The following is a 20,000-nucleotide window of genomic DNA, read 5'->3' on the forward strand; positions in this document are numbered from 1 at the left end:
GATCCATATTATATGAACAGAAAAATCGGCTAAGTCCCGGATCCATATTATATGAAGAGAAATATCGGCTAAGTCCAGGATCCATATTATATGAAACGAAAAATCGGCTAAGTCCAGGATCCATATATAATAACCTAATAATCGGCTAAGTCCCGGATCCATATTATATGAAGAGAAAAATCGGCTAAGTCCAGGATCCATATATAATAACCTAATAATCGGCTAAGTCCAGGATCCATATATAATAACCTAATAACAGGCTAAGTCCAGGATCCATATTATATGAAGAGAAAAATCGGCTAAGTCCGAGATTGGGTCTGTCAGACATACACTTTCAAGATACCACACAAGCAAGCAAGATGGCCTAGTGATGGAACCATATAATATGAAGAGAAAAATCGGCTAAGTCCGAGATTGGGTCTGTCGGAAATACACTATCAAGTTACCACACAAGCAAGCAAGATGGCCTAATGATGGATCCATATGATATGAAGAGAAAAATCGGCTAAGTCCAGGATCCATATAATATGAAGAGAAAAATCGGCTAAGTCCCAGATTGGGTCTGTCAGAAATACACTTCCAAGTTACCACACAAGCAAGCAAGATGGCCTAGTGATGGATCCATATGATATGAAGAGAAAAATCGGCTAAGTCCAGGATCCATATAATATGAAGAGAAAAATCGGCTAAGTCCCAGATTGGGTCTGTCAGAAATACACTTCCAAGTTACCACACAAGCAAGCAAGATGGCCTAGTGATGGATCCATATGATATGAAGAGAAAAATCGGCTAAGTCCAGGATCCATATAATATGAAGAGAAAAATCGGCTAAGTCCCAGATTGGGTCTGTCAGAAATACACTTCCAAGTTACCACACAAGCAAGCAAGATGGCCTAGTGATGGATCCATATGATATGAAGAGAAAAATCGGCTAAGTCCAGGATCCATATAATATGAAGAGAAAAATCGGCTAAGTCCCAGATTGGGTCTGTCAGAAATACACTTCCAAGTTACCACACAAGCAAGCAAGATGGCCTAGTGATGGATCCATATAATATGAAGAGAAAAATCGGCTAAGTCCGAGATTGGGTCTGTCGGAAATACACTTTCAAGTTACCACACAAGCAAGCAAGATGGCCTAATGATGGATCCATATAATATGAAGAGAAAAATCGGCTAAGTCCGAGATTGGGTCTGTCAGAAATACACTTTCGAGTTACCACACAAGCAAGCAAGATGGCCTAGTGATTGATCCATATGATATGAAGAGAAAAATCGGCTAAGTCCGAGATTGGGTCTGTCAGACATACACTTCCAAGTTACCACACAAGCAAGCAAGTTACCACATGAAGAGAAAGCCGGCAAAGTCCGGGAATGTTACCACATGAACTGGAAAATGGGCAAAAACCTACCTTCACAGGGAACGTGAATAACTAAGGCTGTAGACATTGGATCGACAAGCCAAAGACTGATATGGAAAGGAAATGAGTAGTACTAGCTTTCCTGAGAGTTGCAGAGCTTAGACTGCATATGAACGGAAGATATTAAGCGTCAAAGTCAGAGAAGTTACCCAAAGGAACACAAGTTCCAACTTAGAGCATGTATACCGCCTAGACGGTAAGAGGTACGGCCAGGCTGAGGAATAAGGAAATGTTGGCCAACATGTTCCCTAACTATCCCCCGAAGACCGCAAAGCAATCCAACATCAACCAAGAAAGTTATAGCCCGATCAAGGAAACACCTACTTTGCACCGATATTGCACCAAATACATGTACCAAGCACCTTCGGTTGCATACCTGCAGGGGTTTACCATAGTAGGCCATGGAAGACCGATATACCGAACATAATCACTTTCTATCTCCTCGGGTGTTTGAGATAGCGCTTTGCGGTACAAGAACGAAAGTTAGACTTTATCTTGGTGCATCTTTTTGCCCAAGATCACAAGACCCTATCTACCAAGGCAAGAAAGTTGTGTGGGGACAAAATGTCCAAAAGTGCCCAAAGTGGCACACTTGAACCATATATTCGAGAAAAACACAAGTGTGGGCCCGAGCTAGCAAGTTGAAATGTTCTGACCGTCAGTAGCCCTAGTTGAGGTGCACTTATCATTATATGAGGCCAACGTGCCAGCTAGTCTCTAAAGGGGCGATATGGGTGTTCCAAGCTTTGTACCCAATTGAGGAAAAAACAGGGTAAGGTACGGTGTACCGCGAATAACTCGGGCTATAGATGTCCGATCGATGAGTTTGGCATATGTATGGAAAGGTCTCGACGAGACCTAACTACCCTGAAAGTATGAAGGCAAAGACTTGAATGACCGGGAAGTTATTAAGTGCACAAGTGGTAAAGTTGCACCAAAGTCCATGTTACCCGAAGTGGTACATGAACACCCAATATTCGACCAAAACACAAGTTTAGAGACGAGCTAGCGAGCTACATTGTTCAGACCGTCAGTAGCCCGCATCAAGACACGCATTTCATTATATTGAGCCTAGCCGCTAGCTCGACTCGAAGTCGGTCATATGGTTGGTTGATGATTTGGACCGACCACGTGGTGTACCAAGGAGATGTACCTTTCATGAATTAAAACTCTGGCTGTATGGCACTGAGCGACAAGCTAAGGTGTGATTTGGAATAGTCTTGAGTGGGACTATTTAGGAAAAATGCGAACAAAAAATCACAAAGTCCTTGGGCGAAGCTATTAGCGAAACATAGAGCAAATTGGTACCAAAAACTCTGGAAATGGGACTTGAGTCAAAAATAACCGCAAGTTGGAGAAGAGATAGCAAGCTTGCGTAGAACAATTATATTTGGTGCATGGTATCACCAACAAAAAAGTATATGGGGCCAAGGTGCTGGCTGGCCTCCAAAGTGGAGATATGGGCGATCCAAAGTTTGTACCCAAGTACGAACAAGTATGGAAAAAACAGGGTAAGGTACCAAGTACCATTAATAACTTCGGCTGTAGATGGCCGAGCGAGGCAAACGGCTCACCGTTGGAAAGGTCTTGGGGAGACCTATCTACCCTGAAAGTTTCATGAGGCTGAGTTGAAATACCACGGAGATATTAGGTGATGATGGTCCAATTCGGGGACCAAGTCGCAGGAAATGGCACTTGACCAAAATCACCCTTGGAAGGTGAATACCGGCTTACCGGTAAGAGATAGCGACTTGGCGTTGAATATTCATAAGTTGGGCGTGTAGAGACGCAACTTTTATTATATGGGGCCAACCCGGTCAGGGTGCTCCAAGTCGGTCGTTTGGTCGGTTTATGGTTTGGGCCGACCACGTGGTGTACCAAGTTGAGGTACCTTTCATGAATTATAACTCGGTCAGTTTGCCACCGAGCGACAAGCTGCGGTGTGTTTTGGAATGGTCTTGAGTGGGACTATCAAGCAAAAATACAAACAGAATATCAGCTTGTCCATGGCCGAAGCTATTAGTGAAACATATAGCAAAATGGGTCCGAAAACGAATGAAATGGGACTTGGACCAAGAATAACGGCAAGTTGGAGAAGAGATAGCAAGTTGGCGTGGAACATTTATATTTTGGACATGGTATGACCAACAAAAAAGTATATGGGGCCAAGGCGCTGGCTGGCCTCCAAAGTGGAGATATGGGCGATTCAAAGTTTGTACCCAAGTACGAACAAGTATGGAAAAAACAGGGTAAGGTACCAAGTACCATGAATAACTTCGGCTGTAGATGGCCTAGCGAGGCAAAGCGCATATCGTTGGAAAGGTCTTGGGGAGACCTATCTACCCTGAAAGTTTTATGAGGCTGAGTTGAAAGACCACGGAGATATTAGGTGATGATGGTCCAATTCGGGGACCAAGTCGCAGGAAATGGCACTTGACCAAAATCCCCCTTGGAAGGTGAATACCGGCTTACCGGTAAGAGATAGCGACTTGGCGTAGAATATTCATAAGTTGGGCGTGTAGAGACGCAACTTTCATTATATGGGGCCAACCCGGTCAGGGTGCTCCAAGTCGGTCGTTTGGTCGGTTTATGGTTTGGGCCGACCACGTGGTGTACCAAGTTGAGGTACCTTTCATGAATTATAACTCGGTCAGTTTGCCACCGAGCGACAAGCTGCGGTGTGTTTTGGAATGGTCTTGAGTGGGACTATCAAGGAAAAATACAAATAGAAAATCAGCTTGTCCATGGCCGAAGCTATTAGTGAAACATATAGCAAAATGGGTCCAAAAACGAATGAAATGGGACTTGGACCAAGAATAACGGCAAGTTGGAGAAGAGATAGCAAGTTGGCGTAGAACAATTATATTTGGTGCATGGTATGACCAACAAAAAAGTATATGAGGCCAAGGTGCTGGCTGGCCTCCAAAGTGGAGATATGGGCGATCCAAAGTTTGTACCCAAGTATGTCAAAAACTGGTAGAGGTACCTTTCATGAATTACTGCTCAGGCTGTATCGCACTTAGCGGGACGCTTGGCTCTGGTATGGAATAGTCTTGAGTGGGACTATCAAGGAAAAATACGAACAAAAAATCACCATGTCCACGGACGAAGGTATTAGCGAAACTTAGAGCGAAATTGCGACCAAGTCGCTGGAAATGGCCCTTGGACCAAGTATACCGTCAAGGCGGTACGAGATAGCGAGTTGACGTGGAATATTTATAAGTTTGCCTCCACGAGACGAAAGTTTAGTTATATGGGGCCAACCCGCTCAGGGTTGTCCAAGTCGGTCATATGGCTGATCGAAATTTTCGACCAAGTACTGAGAAAACAGGGTAAGGTACCGTGTACCTCGAATAACTTTGGCTGTAGATGTCCGAGCGAGGCAAACGGCATAGCGTTGGAAAGGTCTTGAGGTGTTCTAGGCACCCTGAAAGTTTGAAAAGGCTATCTGGAAAACTCGTGGAGATATTAGAGAAACATTGGGCCCAAAAGATACCAAGTCGCAGGAAATGGGCCCTCCAAGAACACCCTAAAATCCCAATTACGGCTAAGTTGCAGGCCAGCTAGCGAAGTAAAATGTTCTAGGCATAACTAGAACACGTTAATGCGCAACTTTTTGAATCAGAACTTTTTTCGATATCTGGCCCCCAAAGGGGGGATATGGGCGATCAAAGGATTTTTCCAAGTTTCGGTACTTTTTACGGTATCGCTCATAGCTCCGGCTGTATGCAAGCAAATGACAATCTAAGACATGATTTGGAAAGGTATTGAGCAGTACTAACTTACGTTAGAACACAGCGAAGCGCTATCGGTTCATGGCAAGGCCGATATAAGCAGTCAAAGATGAAAAATGTTGACAAAATGAACAAAAATTACCTTGGTACGCGAATAGCGGCCAGGGATGAAGAGGCACGAAGGTGGTGTAGAACAATTATAATTAGGGCTTGGTACGCTCTAAAAGTTTGCCGAAGACCGCAAAGCGCTCAGACCCATAGAAAGTGGCCATTTGGGCCGAACAGTGCGTGCAAAGAGGTGAAAATGCAAAAATTGCACTTTGGGGGGCGATTTGCGGGGGGAAGAAGGGGTCGGAGGGCAAAGTGTCCCTTAACCAAAAAGTCTTATCTCGTCGAGATCTAAAACATTGCCGAAGACCGCAAAGCGCTAGCTCGCAATCGAAAAATCGAGGATTTGAAAATTTTCTAAGTCTTTGGCTCCCTAAGGAAAAGTTTCAAAAATCACGTTTGTCCCCAATTTTGAAGGGGAAGGAGTCGGTTCCGGGGCATGGTGTCTTCGGCAAAAAGTCTTATCTTTTTGCGTACTTTCGACTAGTTCAATAAAAATTTTTGACCCAAAATTTGTTCGGCGGACCCCTAGGTCGAAAAACCCGAAAAAAGTCGAAAAAAGTCGAAAATGTCGAAAAATGAGAAAACCTCATATTCGGACTCTACACGAGCCCCAGATATTGAAAAGTGAAATCCGCGGTCGATTTGGAACAAAAAATTGACCTAGGCAAAGTTGTATGGAGGTAGGGACCCCTGAGAAAAAAGTTTGGTCCCGAGGCTCCTTGGACCACCAAGTCCCTAGGTCGGACCAAAATCGGAAAAAATCCGACCAAAGTCGAAAGTGTCGAAAATTTTAAAAAACCCCTTTTGGGGCCCTATGGCCTCCCTAGATAATGAAAAGTGAGGTCCGCGGCCGATCCGGAAGAAAAACTTGACCTAGGCAAACTTGTATGACGGTGGGGACCCAAAAAAATTTCGATGAGTGTAGTTTAGACAGGCCGGAAAATGTATCGGTGGTCCGTATCAAGGGACGTCTTTTAGTTCCATGGGGTGGTGGTCGTCGAACAAAGTCGCCTAGGTCGACCACCAGAAAGACCAGTCGTGTTGTAATGGATGTTTTGACCACTTTACTAGGGAAACCTAGTAGGTCGAAGCAAATTTGGGGTTCGAGATGAGTTGGTGAAAGTTGGTCCAACCTAGGTGTGCTTGGTGGAGGTTGACCATGAAAGTAGAGCATGATGGGAATGACCATAACTTTGGTTCTAGATGTCGGATCGGTACACTTTCGGCAGTTTTGGAAAGGTGAAGGCCTGCTCTAGCTATGTTTCCTACCAAGCTGAGCGCCTACTAGTGACCCGGAGGAGGTATTAAGGGTCAAAGGCAAAAAGGGGTACCCTAAAGTGCGTGTGACCAAGAAAATGGGAAAAACGGTATCGCCTATAGCTCAGGCTGTATGGCTCGGATCGGAAAGCTTGGATATGCGTTGGAAAGGTCTTGACGAGCGCTAGCTATGTGTCCTACCAAGCGAAGCGCTAGGTGTTGAGCAAGTCGGTCATATTAGAGGGCAAAGGTGAAAAATGGTGGTTTAGAGGCGAAAATTCACCTTATGATCGAAAATAGCGGGCGAACGATAAGAGCTACGAACACGGCGTAGAACAATCATAAGTACGTTACCACAAGACCTAACTTTGGCCAATATAGAGCGAGAAGATCGGAGGTACCCATCAGGGTGATATGGCTGGTTCAAAGTTGGACCAAAACGAGACTTGAGAAATGGATTGAAACACGGTATCGCGAATAACTCAGGCTGTATGGAACGGATCGACAAGCTTAGATCAGTGTTGGAAAGGTCGAACCGAGCGCTAACTATAATCCCAAACAACCGAAGCGCTAAGTGTTGAGCAAAACTGAGTTATTAAGCGACAAAGTGGAAAAATAATACCAAAATTTCCAAAAATCACACAAGACCAAGAATACCGAGCAGGCGGTAAGAGATAGCGGGTTGACGTAGAATACTTATAAGTTTGCCTCTACGAGACCTAAAAGTCGTCCATAGACAGCGAGAAGATCGGACCACTCTGGAAGGGTGATACGAGTGGTCAAAAATTAGCAAAAATGAAACATGGCTAAAATGGATTTGACTTGTGCACCATGTAGCTCCGGCTGTATGGCATGGATTGTTAAGCTAGGATATGTTTTGGAAAGGTAACACCCAGCGCTAGATACGACTAGAAGAAAGCAAAGCGCTAACTAGCATGATTTGGAAGTTATTAAGTGTCAAAGTCGAAAAATGTTACCAAAATTGAAACTCGAGTACATTGGGCCAAAAAGTACAAGTTGTGAAATTTGGACTTACGAGTAAAATACCGAGCAGGCGGTAAGAGATAGAGACTTGGTGTAGAACAATTATATGTTGGGCATGTTATAACCTATATTTGGCCCGAACATAGTGACGAGATCGGTGGTACCCAAAAGGGTGGTACAGGTGTTAGATGGTTTTCCCAGAGCATAAGCTCCACATGATATGGAAAACGGGAAACATCATAACTTCGGCTGTATGGCATGGAATGGAACGAACAAGGTATCGATGGAAAGAGAAAAGGTAGCGCTAACTATAATTCCTACCAAGCAAAGCGCTAGCATGTGACCGTTCGGGTGTTATTGTGAGTCAAAGTCAGAAATTGTTACCACGAGAGGCGAAAATCCGACTAAGTCCATGAATACCGGGCTGGCGGTAAGAGATACGGCTTGGCCGTAGAACATTTATAAGTTGGCCAAGACAAGGCCTAAGTTTCGTCCATAGACGACAAGAAGATCGAAGATACCTGAAGGTGAGATATGGGCGTCCCAAAGTGGGCCTTTGAAAAAGTGACAAACTTCCCTTATAACAGCATACACCAAATATCTCTGGCTCTATGGCACCGAATAAGAAGTTGAGCTCAGCGACAGAAAGGTGATAGTCAGCGCTAAATATCATACGAACAGAGTGAAGCGCTAAAGGGAAAGGATCTTGGTGATATAAGGTGACAAAGTCGAGAAAAGTTGCCTCAAAATCATGAAAAATGTGAAAAAATGGCTAAGTCCCGGGTGCCTTAAGGGCAGGTTAATCGAATGTACCGAGCTGGCGGTACGAGATAGAGACTTGGTGTAGAAAAATTATATGTTTGGCATGGCAAGACCTACATTCGGCCAATACAAAGTGAGAAGATCAAAGATACCCGCAAGGGTGATATTGGTGTCCAAAGGAAAAAAGCACTAAGTCTTGGGAAACTTATATGAAGAAAAAGGACCCTGATGGGTCATATGGGATGGATCGAAAAATCGGCTAAGTCCCAAAATGGGGATGTCAGAACTACACTCATGTGTTACCACATCAAGCAAGGCAAACTTATATGAAGCAAAGGACCCTGATAAGTCATATGGTATTGATCGAAAAATCGGCTAAGTCCCAAAATGGGGATGTCAGAACTACACTCAAATGTTACCACACCAAGCAAGGCAAACTTATATGAAGCAAAGGACCCTGATGGGTCATATGGTATTGATTGAAAAATCGGCTAAGTCCCAAAATGGGGATGTCAGAACTACACTCAAATGTTACCACACCAAGCAAGGCAAACTTATATGAAGCAAAGGACCCTGATGGGTCATATGGTATTTTACGAAAAATCGGCTAAGTCCCAAAATGGGGATGTCAGAACTACACTCAAATGTTACCACACCAAGCAAGGCAAACTTATATGAAGCAAAGGACCCTGATGGGTCATATGGTATGGATCGAAAAATCGGCTAAGTCCCAAAATGGGGATGTCAGAACTACACTCAAATGTTACCACACCAAGCAAGGCAAACTTATATGAAGCAAAGGACCCTGATGGGTCATATGGTATTTTACGAAAAATCGGCTAAGTCCCAAAATGGGGATGTCAGAACTACACTCAAATGTTACCACACCAAGCAAGGCAAACTTATATGAAGCAAAGGACCCTGATGGGTCATATGGTATTTTACGAAAAATCGGCTAAGTCCCAAAATGGGGATGTCAGAACTACACTCAAATGTTACCACACCAAGCAAGGCAAACTTATATGAAGGCAAGGACCCTGATGGGTCATATGGTATTTTACGAAAAATCGGCTAAGTCCCAAAATGGGGATGTCTGAACTACACTCAAATGTTACCACACCAAGCAAGGCAAACTTATATGAAGGAAAGGACCCATATGGGTCATATGGTATTTTACGAAAAATCGGCTAAGTCCGAAAATGATGATGTCAGAACTACACTCAAATGTTACCACACCAAGCAAGGCAAACTTATATGAAGGAAAGGACCCATATGGGTCATATGGTATTTTACGAAAAATCGGCTAAGTCCGAAAATGATGATGTCAGAACTACACTCAAATGTTACCACACCAAGCAAGGCAAACTTATATGAAGGAAAGGACCCATATGGGTCATATGGCATTTTACGAAAAATCGGCTAAGTCCCAAAATTGGGATGTCTGAACTACACTAAAAAGTTACCACATCAAGCAAGGCAAAGTACCTAGGTGAACCCTAAGAAGAAACACGGACCAAGTCAGATGGCCTAAGTCAAGAGTACATGTGACCTAGGCAAAGTTGTATGGCGCTGAGGACCCTGAAAAATCGGGTTAGTGTAGTTCAGACAGGGGAGGTTTTTGGGTCGGCTGAACCTCCTTATTTTGGGTTTTGACCTCCTCAAGAAGCTACACCTAGGCAAACTGCCTAGGGTGAAAGTGCGAAGACCAATCGAATAGTAAGACAAGTTTTGACCGATCGCCCTAGGCAAGCTTGTATGAAGAAAGGGACCCTTAGGGTCATATGGAAATTCATGAAAAATCGGCTAAGTCCCAAAATTGGGATGTCAGAACTACACTATAAAGTTACCACATCAAGCAAGGCAAAGTACCTAGGTGAACCCTAGGAAGAAACACGGACCAAGTCAGATGGCCTAAGTCAAGAGTATAAGTGACCTAGGCAAAGTTGTATGGCGCTGAGGACCCTGAAAAATCGGGTTAGTGTAGTTAAGACAGGGGAGGTTTCAGGGTCGGCTGGACCTCCTTATTTCGGGTTTTGGCCTCCTCAAGAAGACAGACCTAGGCGAATTGCCTAGGGTGAAACTGCGAAGACCAATCGAATAGTAAGACAAGTTTTGACCGATCGCCCTAGGCAAGCTTGTATGAAGAAAGGGACCCTTAGGGTCATATGGAAATTCATGAAAAATCGGCTAAGTCCCAAAATTGGGATGTCAGAACTACACTAAAAAGTTACCACATCAAGCAAGGCAAAGTACCTAGGTGAACCCTAGGAAGAAACACGGACCAAGTCAGATGGCCTAAGTCAAGAGTATAAGTGACCTAGGCAAAGTTGTATGGCGCTGAGGACCCTGAAAAATCGGGTTAGTGTAGTTAAGACAGGGGAGGTTTCAGGGTCGGCCAGACCTCCTTATTTCGGGTTTTGGCCTCCTCAAGAAGACAGACCTAGGCGAATTGCCTAGGGTGAAACTGCGAAGACCAATCGAATAGTAAGACAAGTTTTGACCGATCGCCCTAGGCAAGCTTGTATGAAGAAAGGGACCCTATGGGTCATATGGAAATTCATGAAAAATCGGCTAAGTCCCAAAATTGGGATGTCAGAACTACACTATAAAGTTACCACATTAGCAAGGCAGACTTGTATGAAGAACGGGACCCTGGTGAAAGTAGCAAATATCCCAAACCGAACATGAATATTATACACACAAGAGTACGAACATAAAGGAACACGGACCAAGCGTACCGAGAGAATCGGTACTATAGAGCCCTCGTGGTTCTACACAAAGACTTTATGTTCGGGGTTCACACCCCAAATCGAACGTGGAATTTACTTTCTGATGGTCATGCGGTCGTCCAAAGGGGTCTAGTATCCTGGGATGACAAGCATCACGGGCACAGCTCGTATCAAAACAGTCGAAGAGGCCCGCGAAAGCTTGCTTTCCATGGCTATGCGATGCACAAATTGAGTTTACTCACCGTAGTATAAAACGAACGAACCGAACCTATCCGAGTAGGGATAATGGGCGCAGTAACATACTTCTGTGACCCAGCGAGAGTTGAACGAGGTGACATGAACTGTCAGTGGCTTATATCAGATGGGATACATACATGAGATTGCTTTCAAATCTACACTCGAAAACCTAACCAAGTAAAAGCGAACGTGGGGAGGATTCGAAACCGGTAACGAAATCTTAAGCTGGAAAGAGTCATCACTATGGATACATATTATGCGAAACCAATCAAGTGCTCATTACTGATCCAAAACCGAAGAGCACTAGTGAACACCTTAATCTCACCCTAGTTCACATCCAAGTGATCGACCACGTGTGTGAAGCAAAGACCAATCGAATTCCTGAATGAACCGAACACTATGAACAAATGGCCAAAAACGTTATAACTATCCAAACATACTACTATCTAGCGAAAGTCATCACGATGGAACCATACCATGATCTTTAACCTATAGCGCTCACCATATTCCTACCCAGAGTGCAAGTGAACAGATTGCTCACCCCTACCCAGTTCACAACCACGTGATCGACTAACATACCGAGGTTACCACAAGTCAAAGTTATACGTTTACAAGCGCAAGACCAATCGAAAACCCCGAAAGCAATCTCGACCCAAAATGTATTATCCGTGAGTGTAGTCGAGTCTCGTACTCGTCATCTGTAATCGTCGGATAGAATATCCAGTACACGGTTGTCTTTCCAAATGAAATCTACATACAGAACTCGCTCTTGGCAAATGGGTGGCATTGGCGCAATCAGGAGCGAGTTCCCGTCCGGGTGCCAAGTGATTGGCAAATGTCTGGGGGAAAGCAACCATATGTTGATTTGTCTGTTAGTGTACTGGGTGTTTGAGGTATGTAGTATCCACGCTTGGTTGGGTGTGTCAGAGGACCGTGAATGCGTTCGCAACCCCAATTGGGGTACATCGGGAATGATTTTGTGGAACCGATGTGCCCGGCACACACTAAGTTTTGTTGCAAGTTAATAGTGTGCCATGTCCGGGGGGGTTGTGATTAAACTCTGGTGAATTGCGTACTGTGGTGATTGGGGTATGAAAGCCCCGCAGTTGCAATGATCGGACGCGCCTAGCGTGTCCTTTAGTTGATGGTAGGGAAATGAAGGCCCTTGTCAGCTCACCTAAGTATTCATGGAAGTTTGGCATAAGGTCGCTGTGGTAGGGGTATGAAGGCCCCGTCAGCGCATGCACAATCGGGCGCACGAGCGCTTAGCGGAGTCGAATGCCGCTCAAGTGCCTGTCCGGTGCATCGGGTGTGTGTGTGATACGAGGGCAATGAGGTTCGCACGGGGGCTCGCCTCCCGTGTGCTACCGGACTTGACAACATATAGAACGTGGTGTTTGCTCCTCCGGGTGCAATGGGACAATGAACATTCGAACGCAAAGTCGGAATTCTGGTTGATCCTACCAGTAATATACGCTCGTCTCAAAGGTTAAGCCATGCATGTCTAAGTACAAACAGATTTAATGTGAAACCGCATAAGGCTCAGTATAACAGCTATAATTTACGAGATCATCAACCTAGTTACTTGGATAACTGTGGAAAATCTAGAGCTAATACATGCAACATGCCAGGACCCTCGCGGGAACTGGTGCACTTATTAGTCAAACCAATCGCGGGTTCTCCGTGTCATTGAGTTGAAGTCTGGATAATGATGCTGATCGTATGGTCTCGCACCGACGACAGATCTCGCAAATATCTGCCCTATCAACTATGGATGGTAGTATAGAGGACTACCATGGTTGCAACGGGTAACGGGGAATCAGGGTTCGATTCCGGAGAGGGAGCCTGAGAAATGGCTACCACATCCAAGGAAGGCAGCAGGCGCGTAAATTACCCAATCCCGGGACGGGGAGGTAGTGACGAGAAATAACAATATGAAACTCTTTAATGATGTTTCATAATTGGAATGAGTAGAGCATAAATCCTTCTACGAGGATCAAGTGGAGGGCAAGTCTGGTGCCAGCAGCCGCGGTAATTCCAGCTCCACTAGCGTATATTAAAATTGTTGCGGTTAAAACGTTCGAAGTTGATACTTGTCCAACACAGTCCGGCTCCGCCGACCCGGTCAACCCGTGGTCGGTGGGCCAAGTCGGAATCTGGTTGCGACTCAATGGTGTGGTAGGGCACCAAGTCTGTGTCATGGTGTGCCCTTCAACGGGTGCAAGTGTAACATAGAGCTCGACCGCTCACGTTTACCTTGAACAAATTAGAGTGCTTAAAGCAGGGTGCCCAAACGCCCTAGAATAATCTTGCATGGAATAATGGAATACGACCTTGGTCTAATCTTTCATTGGTTTGTACTCAGACCGGAGGTAATGATTAACAGAAGTAGTTGGGGACACTAGTATTACGGCGCGAGAGGTGAAATTCGTAGACCGTCGTAAGACTAACTAAAGCGAAGGCATTTGTCAAGGATGCTTTCTTTAATCAAGAACGAAAGTTAGAGGATCGAAGGCGATTAGATACCGCCCTAGTTCTAACCGTAAACGATGCCAACTAGCAATTGGGAGACGCTACAACCAGGTGCTCTCAGTAGCTTCCGGGAAACCAAAGTCAGGTTCCGGGGGAAGTATGGTTGCAAAGTTGAAACTTAAAGGAATTGACGGAAGGGCACCACAATGAAATGGAGCTTGCGGTTCAATTTGACTCAACACGGGAAAACTTACCAGGTCCGAACTTATGGAGGTGAGACAGATTAATAGCTCTTTCTCAAATTTAAGGGTAGTGGTGCATGGCCGTTCTTAGTTCGTGGATTGATTTGTCTGGTTAATTCCGATAACGAACGTGACTCACATATGCTAACTAGAACGCAGTCAGCGTTAATGCGTCGATGCCGATTGGAACGGGTTAGGACCTTTCGGTGGAGTATGACCTGACACCTTCGCTGTTCGTGTGCGCAAGTGCACTTACGGTACGCTGCTTAGCAGGACAATTTGTGTTTAGCAAAATGAGATCGAGCGATAACAGGTCCGTGATGCCCTTAGATGTTCTGGGCTACACGCGTGCTACAATGTGGGTAGCAGCGTGTCTCCTATTCCGAGAGGAACGGGAAATCACTCAAATACTCACTTAGTAGGGATTATGGATTGCAATGGTCCATATGAACTCGGAACTTCTAGTAAGTGCTGGTCATCAGCCAGCGTTGAATACGTCCCTGCCCTTTGTACACACCGCCCGTCGCTACTACCGATGGATTATTTAGTGAGGTCTTTGGAGATGATCGTTCGCTGGATCCTCGTGAACCGCGTCTGCTTTATCGAAGTTGACCGAACTTGATGATTTAGAGGAAGTAAAAGTCGTAACAAGGTTTCCGTAGGTGAACCTGCGGAAGGATCATTAGTGGCCAAGTGATCCTTCCAGAAGTCCGAACCTGCGGGTTGAGACTTCGGCACAAGTTGCCATATGATAATTGACGAAACACTATAGAAGTCCGAACCTGCGGGTTGAGACTCAGGCACAAGTTGCCATATGAAAGTTGACGAAACACTAACAAGTCCGAACCTGCGGGTTGAGACTTAGGCACACGTTGCCTTATACATGACTTCGAACAAATACACAAGTCCGAACCTGCGGGTTGAGACTTAGGCACAAGTTGCCTTATACATGACTTCGAACAAATACACAAGTCCGAACCTGCGGGTTGAGACTTAGGCACAAGTTGCCATATGAAAGTTGACGAAACACTAACAAGTCCGAACCTGCGGGTTGAGACTTAGGCACACGTTGCCTTATACATGACTTCGAACAAATACACAAGTCCGAACCTGCGGGTTGAGACTTAGGCACAAGTTGCCTTATACATACATTGGCCAAATAAACAGAAGTCCGAACCTGCGGGTTGAGACTTAGGCACAAGTTGCCATATTATATTCGATCAAACACTAAGTAGTCCGAACCTGCGGGTTGAGACTCAAGACCGTAACAAGATGTCACTATACAAGTCCGAACCTAAGGGTTGAGACTTAATGCGATCTAGATACCAAGTTGACATCCAATACCTGTTGAGCAAAACCAAAGATTCCCTGTTCTCGAATGATTACACTATATAACAGGGAATCATGAAGAAATCAAGCAAGCGTGAAACAAAGTCATCACTTGGGCATGCTCGATAGCCAACCACATGACCTTAACCTAAGAGAGCATGCAAACCACATGATACCTATAAACGATTAACCCGCCCTAGTTCAATCGTTCACCAAGTGATGACTTCAGTATGGCTAAGAGAAAAACTTTTGAATGGGAAAAACTCTAAGTCCGAACCTCCGGGTTGAGACTTCCGCGTCGGAGGTGGGCGCACCTCCTATCCGAAAGATGGTGAATCAGGGGTGTTCGATCAGCAATGGTCGGATGCCCCGTCGTAGTCCAACTATGACAATCCAAGTCAAGACCTCCGGGTTGAGACTTCCGCGTCCGGAGGTACGCGTACCGCCTACCCGAAAGATGGTGAATCAGGGGTGTTCGATCAGCAATGGTCGGATGCCCCGTCGTAGTCCAACTATGACAATCAAAGTCAAGACCTCCGGGTTGAGACTTCCGCGTCCGGAGGTACGCGTACCGCCTACCCGAAAGATGGTGTGCTTCTGGGGTATTCGATGAGTCGGATACCCCGTCGTAGTCCAACTATGACAATACAAAGTCAAGACCTCCGGGTTGAGACTTCCGCGTCCGGAGGTACGCGTACCGCCTACCCGAAAGATGGTGTGCTTCTGGGGTATTCGATGAGTCGGATACCCCGTCGTAGTCCAACTATGACAATACAAAGTCAAGACCTCCGGGTTGAGACTTCCGCGTCCGGAGGTACGCGTACCGCCTACCCGAAAGATGGTGTGCTTCTGGGGTATTCGATGAGTCGGATACCCCGTCGTAGTCCAACTATGACAATCAAAGTCAAGACCTACGGGTTGAGACTTTCTAAGAGTACAAGCATAAAGGAACACGGACCAAGCCGTACCGAGAGAATCGGTACTAGAGCCCTTGTGGTTCTACATTGAGAGAGCCCTCGTGGTTCTCATTAGGGGCTTTATGCAAGAAGTACTCAATACTGTGGTGTGAAGTATAAAGTATAGAGTCCTCCACTGGTCCACGCTGCTCCGGCGGTCCTGGGTAAGATAGTTCATTCTAGCTTGCCCTATGTGGAAGAGGACTCAATACCCTACCTGTTGAGCTTGAAACAAAGTCATCACTTGGGCATGCTCATATTGCCATACACAATTACATTATATTCGAATGAGCATGCAAGCGACCCTATATAGACCGAACCAAAACGATAGATACCGCCGTAGTTCACCCCCACCAAGTGATGACTTCAGTATGGCTAGTGTGTGAAGTATAAAGTATAGTCCTCCCCTGGTCCACACTGCTTCGGCGGTCCTGGGTAAGATAGTTAGTTCTAGCTTGCCCTATGTGGAAGAGGACACAATACTTAATACTTAGAGTACAAGCATAAAGGAACACGGACCAAGCCGTACCGAGAGAATCGGTACTAGAGCCCTCGTGGTTCTACATTGAGAGAGCCCTCGTGGTTCTCATTAGGGGCTTTATGCAAGTCGTACTCAATACTGTGGTGTGAAGTATAAAGTATAGAGTCCTCCACTGGTCCACGCTGCTCCGGCGGTCCTGGGTAAGATAGTTCATTCTAGCTTGCCCTATGTGGAAGAGGACTCAATACCCTACCTGTTGAGCTTGAAACAAAGTCATCACTTGGGCATGCTCATATTGCCATACAATATTCCATTATCTACTAATGAGCATGCAGCTATATGATTATAACCTGTAAACGATTACCCCGCCGTAGTTCAGCGCTTCAACCAAGTGATGACTTCAGTATGGCTAGTGTGTGAAGTATAAAGTATAGTCCTCCCCTGGTCCACACTGCTTCGGCGGTCCTGGGTAAGATAGTTAGTTCTAGCTTGCCCTATGTGGAAGAGGACACCATACTTAATACTGTGGTGTAATGAACAAAGTATAGTCCTCCACTGGTCCACGCTGCTTTGCAGTCCTGGGTAAGATAGTTAATTCTAGCTTGCCCTATGTGGAAGAGGGCATACAAGACAAAGTATAGTTCTCCCCTGGTCCACGCTGCTCCGGCGGTCCTGGGTAAGATAGTTAATTCTAGCTTGCCCTATGTGGAAGAGGACATAATACTCTACCTGTTGAGCTTTAAACAAAGTCATCACTTGGGCATGCTCTATAGCCAACCACATGACATTAACCTAAGAGAGCATGCAGCGTATTATCCCAATGCAAAGTAAACGATAGACTCGCCCTAGTTCAGTGCTTCAACCAAGTGATGACTTCAATATGGCTAGTGTGTGAAGTATAAAGTATAGTCCTCCCCTGGTCCACACTGCTTCGGCGGTCCTGGGTAAGATAGTTAATTCTAGCTTGCCCTATGTGGAAGAGGGCATACAAGACAAAGTATAGTTCTCCCCTGGTCCACGCTGCTTCGGCGGTCCTGGGTAAGATAGTTAATTCTAGCTTGCCCTATGTGGAAGAGGGCATACAAGACAAAGTATAGTTCTCCCCTGGTCCACGCTGCTCCGGCGGTCCTGGGTAAGATAGTTAATTCTAGCTTGCCCTATGTGGAAGAGGACATAATACTCTACCTGTTGAGCTTTAAACAAAGTCATCACTTGGGCATGCTCTATAGCCAACCACATGACATTAACCTAAGAGAGCATGCAGCGTATTATCCCAATGCAAAGTAAACGATAGACTCGCCCTAGTTCAGTGCTTCAACCAAGTGATGACTTCAGTATGGCTAGTGTGTGAAGTATAAAGTATAGTCCTCCCCTGGTCCACACTGCTTCGGCGGTCCTGGGTAAGATAGTTAGTTCTAGCTTGCCCTATGTGGAAGAGGACACAATACTTAATACTTAGAGTACAAGCATAAAGGAACACGGACCAAGCCGTACCGAGAGAATCGGTACTAGAGCCCTCGTGGTTCTACATTGAGAGAGCCCTCGTGGTTCTCATTAGGGGCTTTATGCAAGTCGTACTCAATACTGTGGTGTGAAGTATAAAGTATAGAGTCCTCCACTGGTCCACGCTGCTCCGGCGGTCCTGGGTAAGATAGTTCATTCTAGCTTGCCCTATGTGGAAGAGGACTCAATACCCTACCTGTTGAGCTTGAAACAAAGTCATCACTTGGGCATGCTCATATTGCCATACAATATTCCATTATCTACTAATGAGCATGCAGCTATATGATTATAACCTGTAAACGATTACCCCGCCGTAGTTCAGCGCTTCAACCAAGTGATGACTTCAGTATGGCTAGTGTGTGAAGTATAAAGTATAGTCCTCCCCTGGTCCACACTGCTTCGGCGGTCCTGGGTAAGATAGTTAGTTCTAGCTTGCCCTATGTGGAAGAGGACACCATACTTAATACTGTGGTGTAATGAACAAAGTATAGTCCTCCACTGGTCCACGCTGCTTTGCAGTCCTGGGTAAGATAGTTAATTCTAGCTTGCCCTATGTGGAAGAGGGCATACAAGACAAAGTATAGTTCTCCCCTGGTCCACGCTGCTCCGGCGGTCCTGGGTAAGATAGTTAATTCTAGCTTGCCCTATGTGGAAGAGGACATAATACTCTACCTGTTGAGCTTTAAACAAAGTCATCACTTGGGCATGCTCTATAGCCAACCACATGACATTAACCTAAGAGAGCATGCAGCGTATTATCCCAATGCAAAGTAAACGATAGACTCGCCCTAGTTCAGTGCTTCAACCAAGTGATGACTTCAATATGGCTAGTGTGTGAAGTATAAAGTATAGTCCTCCCCTGGTCCACACTGCTTCGGCGGTCCTGGGTAAGATAGTTAATTCTAGCTTGCCCTATGTGGAAGAGGGCATACAAGACAAAGTATAGTTCTCCCCTGGTCCACACTGCTTCGGCGGTCCTGGGTAAGATAGTTAATTCTAGCTTGCCCTATGTGGAAGAGGGCATACAAGACAAAGTATAGTTCTCCCCTGGTCCACACTGCTTCGGCGGTCCTGGGTAAGATAGTTAATTCTAGCTTGCCCTATGTGGAAGAGGACATAATACTCTACCTGTTGAGCTTTAAACAAAGTCATCACTTGGGCATGCTCTATAGCCAACCACATGACATTAACCTAAGAGAGCATGCAGCGTATTATCCCAATGCAAAGTAAACGATAGACTCGCCCTAGTTCAGTGCTTCAACCAAGTGATGACTTCAATATGGCTAGTGTGTGAAGTATAAAGTATAGTCCTCCCCTGGTCCACACTGCTTCGGCGGTCCTGGGTAAGATAGTTAGTTCTAGCTTGCCCTATGTGGAAGAGGACACCATACTTAATACTGTGGTGTAATGAACAAAGTATAGTCCTCCCCTGGTCCACGCTGCTTCGGCGGTCCTGGGTAAGATAGTTAATTCTAGCTTGCCCTATGTGGAAGAGGGCATACAAGACAAAGTATAGTTCTCCCCTGGTCCACGCTGCTTCGGCGGTCCTGGGTAAGATAGTTAATTCTAGCTTGCCCTATGTGGAAGAGAGCATACATGAACCAAGAACGAAGGTTATGATCGAGGAATGATTCGACAACTAACCGATGGTATGAATTGTGAAGAATTCAAGCAAGCACACAATCAAGTCATCACTTGGGCATGCTCGATAGCCAACCTCATGACATTAACCTAGTAGAGCATGCGAAAACCAATATATATGTAAACGATGCCTCCCTAGTT

This window comes from Anopheles coustani, assembly GCF_943734705.1.
Source record: "Anopheles coustani chromosome X unlocalized genomic scaffold, idAnoCousDA_361_x.2 X_unloc_62, whole genome shotgun sequence".
Classification (NCBI taxonomy): domain Eukaryota; kingdom Metazoa; phylum Arthropoda; class Insecta; order Diptera; family Culicidae; genus Anopheles; species Anopheles coustani.